Raw genomic sequence first — 8,929 nt, forward strand, 5'->3', positions numbered from 1 at the left:
AAGTTCCTACTAGGAGCAAGAGACAGAGGAATGCAATGTCCTTTGGTGATGATTTTCTTGTGTATCTCATAGATGACACTCCCAGTTCTATTTCAGAGGCCTATGCATCTGAAGATGCGGACTACTGGAAGGAAGCGGATCGTAGCGAGATGGATTCTATCTTGGCGAATGAAACTTGGGAGATAACTGATCATCCTTATGGGTGCAAACCTATAGGATGCAAATGGGTATTCAAGAAGAAGCTTAGGCCTGATGGTACTATTGAAAAGTACAAGGCTCGGCTCGTGGCTAAGGGTTATACCCAAAAGGAAGGTGAAGACTTCTTTGATACTTACTCACCTGTGGCTCGACTGACCACTATTCGAGTTCTACTTTCACTAGCTGCCTCGCATGGTCTTCTTGTTCATCAAATGGATGTTAAGACTGCTTTCCTAAATGGAGAGTTGGACAAGGAAATTTATATGGAACAACCAGATGGGTTTGTACTAGATGATCAGGAAGGAAAAGTGTGCAAGTTGCTGAAGTCTTTGTATGGACTCAAGCTAGCACCCAAAAAGTGGCATGCGAAGTTTGAAAGAACTTTAACAGCTGCAGGCTTTGTTGTAAACGAAGCTGACAAATGTGTATACTATCGCCAAGGTGGGGGCGAGGTAGTTATCCTTTGCTTGTATGTTGATGACATACTGATTTTCGGAACAAATCTGAATGTTATTAAGGAGGTCAAGAATTTCCTATCTCGCTGTTTTTGAGATGAAAGATTTAGGAGTGGCTGATGTCATTCTGAACATCAAGTTGTTGAGAGATGATGATGGTGGGATTACATTGCTTCAATCTCACTATGTGGAAAAGATCTTGAGTCGCTTTGGCTATAGTGACTACAAGCCATCTCCAACACCTTATGATGCAAGTGTGTTACTTCGAAAGAATCGAAGAATTTCTAGAGATCAATTGAAATATTCTCATATTATTGGCTCGCTTATGTACTTAGCCAGTGCTACAAGACCTGACATCTCTTTTGCTGTTAGCAAACTGAGTCGGTTTGTCTCAAAACCAGGAGATGTGCATTGGAAAGCTCTAGAGAGAGTTTTGCGTTATTTGAAAGGCACTGCGAATTATGGAATTCACTACACAGGGCACCCAAAGGTGCTTGAAGGGTATAGTGACTCAAACTGGATCTCAGATGCTGATGAGATAAAGGCCATGAGTGCTTATGTATTCACTCATGGAGGTGGCACTGTTTCTTGGAAGTTTTGCAAATCAGACCATCTTAACGAGGTCAACAATGGAAGTAGAACTCACATCACTAGATACAGCTATGGTCGAAGCAGATTGGCTTTGCCGGCTCTTGAATGACTTGCCGGTTGTTGAGAAACCTGTACCGGGTGTCCTTATGAACTGCGACAATCAAACTGTGTTCACGAAAGTGAGCAGCTCAAAGGATAACATGAGGTCATCAAGACACGTTCAGAGAAGGTTAAAGTCTGTCAGAAAAATGAGAAACTCTGGAGTTATTGCATTGGATTATATCCAAACGTCTAAAAATCTGGCAGATCCTTTTACTAAGGGTCTATCACGTAATGTGATAGATAATGCATCGAGGGAGATGGGTATGAGACCCACAATATGAGTTGTTCATAGTGGTAACCTATTCTTTGTGATCAGAGATCCCATGAATTAGATGTGGAAGACAAGCTCTTGGTCAACTGAGAGGAGAGTATCCTTACTATTAACAATACCACTCCATGAAGATGCAATACTCTCCTAAAACTGCATGGCAGGTTGATGTATATCTTAATGTGTTCTAAGTGTCTCATTTAAGCAGAGATGTTGTCCTGCAGAACATCTTTTGAAGAACACACCTATATGAGTCTGATTGTCAAACGTCGCAATCTATGATAGTAGGGTTCTCTCTAGTAAACTCATGAAAGGTCTCGGAGTATGACACGTAAGCTCCACCCGCGGGGAAGACCCACGATAGCCACGTATCGGTCAAGGCTTTATGTGAAGCTAGATTCGCAAAAAACATGCAGTTCAAGGCCCAGTCCACTGTTCAAGTTGCTTACCAGTGTATCATAGAGTTCTAGGTGGAAGTTCAACTTAACAGTCTCCACTGTAGTACCGGTATATAAAACAGTGTTTTGGAACCAAAGGCAAATTTCTGTGTGCCTCTAGGATCTGGTGGGGGATTGCTGGAATTTAGTCTATTTTGGGCAGCCCTATAACTATTTCAGAAATTCCTAATAAATCCTAGAGGCCCACTTAGCCCATTTGTGTAAGGAAAGGGATACTACTAAAGTTCAGTCCCACATTGCTAGTTTAGATGGAGTTGGACCTCTTTATAAGGGAGGTTCTTTCCCTACTTGTATGGGCATGAGAACAAGAGGGACATCCACGCGCGCTCCTCCTCCGCCGCCCGCCTCGACACGCCACGCCTCGTCACGACACGCCGCGGGTTGCGGGAATGAGCCGAGCCGATGTCTAAATTTTTGCCACGCACTACGGGTATACGAAAGGTCACACAGAAGCTGAAATTTTTTTGTGAAAGTGGAGTTCGTATGCGAACGATGCAGCTCTTCGGCTACTGGTTGTTCGCTTCATCTCCGTCTCTTCATATCGCCTCCTGTCGCTGCCCTCTCGCCTCCTTCTCTTGCACCTATAAACGGGAGGTCGCTCCTCCCAGAGAGAAGCACCAGAATTTTTCCTTCCTCTCGCCATCGGTTCCATCTCTGAGCTGCTGCTGTCTTCCTCATCCCAGCTTGCGGCGTGCACCGCACGTCGGGACAGTAGGCCTCAGAAACCGCACCTTTTGAGTCTTGTACGGGAGAAGGGTGATAAGGTTTTTGGGGAGCGCTCAGCACGACTACTGGCTGCCTCATCACGGACGATCCAGTCGCCGACGATGACTTCTTACCCGACGTCCACGAACTCCTCGACGACATGGCAGGCGAGGACACCGACCCCAAGTCTAGTGCTTCTGCTGCTGCTATCAAGTACGTGTTCTTCTCCTTTCTATTAGCGGTCCTACTACAGTTCCTTGTTCTAGTATTTTCCCTAGATATGTTAGACTCTATTTCATATACGCAACTTGCTATACTGTCTGCTCTAGATAAGTTTAGTTACAATTCATATATGAAGATGATGTTTACCTTCTCTTTCTCAATTCGCATGGCTTGTTTTATCACTACTATTTTAGTCATGCTTTATCTAGTATTTCTGTTAGCAAAATTATTTGGTAAATTTCTCATATTTCCAACAATCGTCCCCCAGAGTGGCGATGCGCGGGGCCTCCGAGGGAAGTACACCCGTCCCGCAGAGTGACGAGGCTCGGGGCGTCCAGGTAAAGTAGACGCGTCCCACAGAGTGAAGATGCGTGGGGCTTCCGGGTGAAGTAGACGCATCCCGCGGAGTGACGATGCGCAGGGTGTCTGAGTGGAGTAGACGTGTCCCGTGGAGTGACGACTCGTGGGGCGTCCGAGTGAAGTAGACGCGTCCCGCGGAGTGGCGACTCGCGGGGCGGGGGGGGGGCAATTAGGTAAGTTGATGAAGATGTGCCCAGCCAAGTGGCGACGCGCGGGGCAGCCGAGTGGTGGCGTATCCGGCAGACTGACGGCGTGCAATAGGCGAATGTATGGACGTTTAATTGTCCGAGAAAACCTGCACATTGTTCGTCCCAGTGCGGAATCCACCCAAATGATATTGGTCTTTTAGTTATCCGTATGTACTATGTACGAGGATGAACTATGAAAATACATTTACCTTGTCGGGCAAGTCGATGAAGACGTGTCCTCCAAATGGCGACGCGATGGCGTCCGAGAGATGAGGAGGTGTCCAACTGATAGCCACACGGGGCGGCCGAGTGCCTGCATGTTAGTCATCTGGATGGAAATAACATCTGAATAAACCTGGGCATTTTAGTTGTCTGTCCGAGTGTAGGGAGCACCGGTTCGAAGTAATGGGTAGCTGGGCCAGGACACAAGCTACATGTGCGCTGGAGGTTTGCGCAAGTGGCTCCGGAAAGAGTGGACTAATGCCGGATTAATTGTGAGGCAAGCGCATTGGCAGCCAATTAATCTCGCATTGAAGACCACCCCGTCTTTCCGTTTCCTGTAATTGGGTGCATTTACCTGCATGCACATAATCAAGGAAGATGTGACCCACTCACCATGCATGGTTAAAGGAAACGAAGGCATCATGGCAAGCAACCAGTGACAGAGGGAAGAACCGCCGCGACCGGGGGCCTGACGGGCTCCCTATTTCCGCGTCGCGCCGGGTCTGCGCGCACGCCGCAGCGATCACGTCGGAGAAGATGATGAGCGAGGAGTGTGCAGCGCCCCTGCGATGCCGGCGGGAGGGGCGCCTCCACTATGGAGATCGCTGTCCAGTGGACGACCGGGTCGAGAAGCTCCGCGTTGCTGGCCCGGCTCGTGTCTCTGTGGAGCAGGAAGGGAGGACCACTGCACAATTAGCATCAGGGCGGCGGCGGGATTCGGGAATGCCGCTGGAGGTGTGGTTCCAGCATGGATGGACGCGTCGGAGGTCAGTGAAGCCGGGGAGGTGGCAGTCGTCTTCATGGAGACGTTGGCAGCTGGCGACGAAGAAGACAGGCGACAACGAACTGGCCATGTCGGGAGCTCGGCTTCCATGGCCCTCAACCAAATAGTGGCACTGTTACTTGTGCTCTCCGGTTGATGTGAAGAAGATGAAGCCACCGTCCTCCTCCTCTTGTATCTTTTTTCTTTTCTTTTGATTGATTGAAACTCCATGGGACTCGCATGAGAGTGTGTACATATAGAAAAACCAACCATTAGTAGATTAAAGATCGATTGTAAAGAAAAATACATGATCGAATGGAACTTCCCGATTCCTCTGTACGAAGAGTATCATGTCTTTCAAGTGAACGGAGCGATGTATGAAACATCCTTAATCAAATTCTCCATCGATGATTGTTGATTGACGGACGAAGATCGAAGAAATAAAACCATTTGCATCATGGCTCGATAGATGCCATGCCCCATGGTAGGCGCCAACTTTCATGGGAACGATTCCGACAATAAGAGAGGGGTATGATAAAGGAGCATGATTTATCAAGATGCAAATGGGTGACACGTGGTTTTAGCGAGTTCAGGCCTCTCACGGTGGAGATAACAACAATACGTCTCGTGCTCCGGAGAGGATTTGTTTATCCAAGTCTATATCCGGAGGTTACAATGTATGTGAGAATCAGGAGAAAGGATCCCCATGCCTGATCTAAGTCCGGAGACTAGAGAGGAAGAAGAGAGAGAGGTGGAAGAAAAGAGTCCCGTAGTCTAGTGGTGGGGGTGGCTTATATAGAGTGCGCCACCCCCTCACCTCCTATGTTACAAAGTGGGGGCATTAATGCCATAAGTCATCCTACTACTAAGATGATGCTTCGAGTGCCTTGTCGACTGCTGGTCTTCGCATATCCATGTGAGATCAGATGCTCCGAGTGGAATGACTTGGTCAAGTGGACTGCTATACTCCGAGTGGTTGTTGTCGTCCGAGTGACTTGGTGGTCATCCGAGTGGATAGTATGTTTGTATGAAATTTATCTGGACCCACATGTTGTGTGGACCCCATGCTTTATGATATTTCGACCCTTCATGGGCCTACCTGTTATGTGTATCCCCAACAGGTACCACATCACAATCAACATAATCAGCATATGTATAGATACTAAAATGCACGCGAACAATACGTGTTACCTTAACCTTGCCACTGTTGTTGAACCATTGGATGTAGTAAGGATGTGGATGTGGTCTTGTGGTGAGAGATAGCTTGTCCACCATCTCCATGCTAGCCAAGTTGTTGCAGGTCCCTCCATCTATGATGATGCGAATAGACCGTTCCTTCACAACTCCCTTTGTACGGAACAAATTATGCCTCTGATTTTACTCAGCTTGTGTGACCCGCAGACTCAAAACATGTTGAGCAACTAAACATTCATATCTGTCAGCGTCTTCAAGAGCCATGTACTGCGTCTCATTTTCAGAATCATCTCCACCGTGTTCTTCACGTTTAATAAGAGCCAAAGTCTCCTCATCATAGTCACTAGCGGACTCATAACCACCATCCTCAGTAGCAATCATCACACGCTGAGATTTGCATTCTCTTGCATAATATCCTCTTCCCTTACAAGGACGACAAATAATATCACTTGTGTGCCGGCTGATACCATGGAAGAAGAATAGCTCTGTACAGGCCCGACAAGTGTGCTCTTGGTAGATAGTGGTGGTTGTGCCTGCTTTCTTGTATCACGATTGGAGGTGGTAGCTGATGGAGGTGCCGATGCAGTAGAATGTGTGGAAGTAGAGGATGCACGCGGTGTCCATGAGGAAGGTCGCACTACAGAATAGTTAGTTCGTGCCAATGCCAGTCGATCCTGCACTTCACGTTCAGCTTTACAAGCAAGATGGAATAAGCGACTGATATTATTATACTCCTTATACTCTAGAAAGGGACGAATCTCTCTATTTAATCCACCCATAAAATGTGCAAGCATAGCTTCATTATCCTCAACAATACCACATCTAATCGTGCCAGTTTGTAATTCCTGATAATATTCCTCTACAGAATTTGTTCCTTGGCTTAAACGCTCCAATTTTTGAAGTAATTCACATTGATAATATGGTGGAACCCAATGAGTATGCATAGCAGTTTTCAAAGCAGCTCAAGTAGTTGGAATATTGTTCGGATATAATCTACGATGTTCAAACCACCACACACAAGCAAAACTAGTGAAAGCACAAAGTGCAGCAGCACCACGTCTCTCCTCGGGATATTCTAAACATGTAAAACATCGTTCAGTTTCTAACTCCCAAGTAAGATATATATAAAGAACATATCTACCCTCAAATTGTGGAATATTCAATTTCAGTTTACGGAGATGGTCATGAACTCGTACCTGAGGGGGAGCCCTACCATTGCCATTATTTGCATGTGGACGACCTGGTGGTTGTGGTGCTGGTGGTTGCACGTAGTTCTGATTTTGATCAACCACATCCTCGTAATCTCTCGCATAATCATCGTCCTCTGCATCAGCAGCAGGAGCCACAGAAGTATCAATAGCAGCACCAACCGTTGGGCCATGCTCAAGAGGGATACAGCTCGCTCGGTGGAGGGATGTTTTGAGACGTGGAGGTAGTAGTTGTTGTTGTTGTAGCAGAGGTGCGGCAGGTGCAGCCGGTGGTGGTTGTGGAAGACGCGCAAGCAGTTCATTAAATTTGTTATCGAGCTTTGCTTCGAACGTCTTCTCAAAGCCAGTTATCTTATCCATGGCCTCTTCAAAATCTTTCAGCACATCTTGCACTTGTTCAGTCATCATTTGCTAAAATTTATCATGCAACTCCTTATTCGTCATGTTCTCCCAGTCAGTCTCATCGACTTGTGATCCTGCCATGGTTAGCAGCAATAGAAACACACAAGAATATGATCCTACAAACTACTAACAAGAGGAGGTGGTGGGTGTCACAAATCTGTCAAGCAAATCTCAAATTCTTACCAGTTCTTACCCAGCAGCAGGCGGTGATCGGCAACCGTCATAGTCAAAACACTCAAAACTTGGATAGAGCGATTACCAGGGAGAGTCAAACGCACGACGTAGATGTATGTGGAGCTGGGAAGGCTTGTAATATGGTAGCAAAAATGGTCAGCAATAATCAATTCAGAGATCCAAAGTTGAATAAACGGTCAACGACGGTACTGTGCTAGTCCTAGGCTAGACCGTGCTAGAGACCCGAGCCTAGAACACTAACAAAATCACGGCGCTGCACGCAAACACGGGAAAAGCACACACTGGAATTTTTTTTCGCTCCTTTTTTTGCGCTCGTTTTTTGTGCTCTTTTTTTGCGCTCCTTTTTTTGCGAAAAATCACTATAATGGTGAGTGTCTCAAAACTCTTCTGAGGTCTAAATGACAGGATGGGCACGAATTTTTTTTGACAATTTTCTTTTTCGGAAATCAGGGCAGCGACGACGAAAAAATGCGACAAAAAATCACTATGATGGCGAGTGTATCAAAATACTCAGAAAAGCCTAAAAATGGGATAGGGAAAAAATATTTTCGGTCGCCGAAATTTTGACCTAAAAACAGCCCGGAGTTCTCCAGACTTTTTTTTCCTCCAAAACCTATTCTGGCAAGGAAACACGAATCGGAAATTAGATGGATCTTGAAAACAAACCTAATATGAAAGGAACTTGGATTGGTGGTGGATATATGGTGGTAAGATATGTATGTGGACTCGGATTGGTGGTGGATAGGCGGATGTATATGTGGACTCGGATTGGTGGTGGACAGGTGGATGTATATGGCAGCGGTAAGGAATATGTTGGTGGTGGTGGTATATAGCCGGAGCAATGACGATTGTGCGGCGGCGGCGTGACAACTTGTGAATAGAACTCAAAACTCTAAGGGAAACTAGAAGCTATGACCAGCAACCTGACACGACGATGCAACCGCAAATTCAACAAAGCAAACTACTGAAAAGCCTATGCAAAGGCTCAGATTGTTTTGGATATGATGAACTAACCCTAAATTTTTTTGGCGTTTTCGTGGAATGTAGGTATGAAGAACAGACTTCATCTAAACTACAAAAAACTGTAAAATCTCACCGAGCAACCTGGAAATCCGATACCACTTGATAGAGGCAAAGGTGTCCCACGAAGGTCTGTTTCCTGCAGGCAAATGAAGAACAAGCAAGAAACTAAGATTGCAATCTGGAGATTGCGAATATAAGAGGAAAACTTTATTGATCAAGGTGGGGTTATGTGACGCCTTTGTCTGGTCGTTGAACACAAACAAAGTATGCGAAGTTGCAGCTATGGCGAACTTTAATCTAAACAACACCCAAAGTCTAAATGACACCCTAAGGGCTTTATATATGGAGGAAGAGGGGGGGGATTTCGTGGCCCTT

The sequence above is a fragment of the Triticum urartu genome, chromosome 6 (assembly GCF_003073215.2).
Source record: "Triticum urartu cultivar G1812 chromosome 6, Tu2.1, whole genome shotgun sequence".
Lineage (NCBI taxonomy): Eukaryota > Viridiplantae > Streptophyta > Magnoliopsida > Poales > Poaceae > Triticum > Triticum urartu.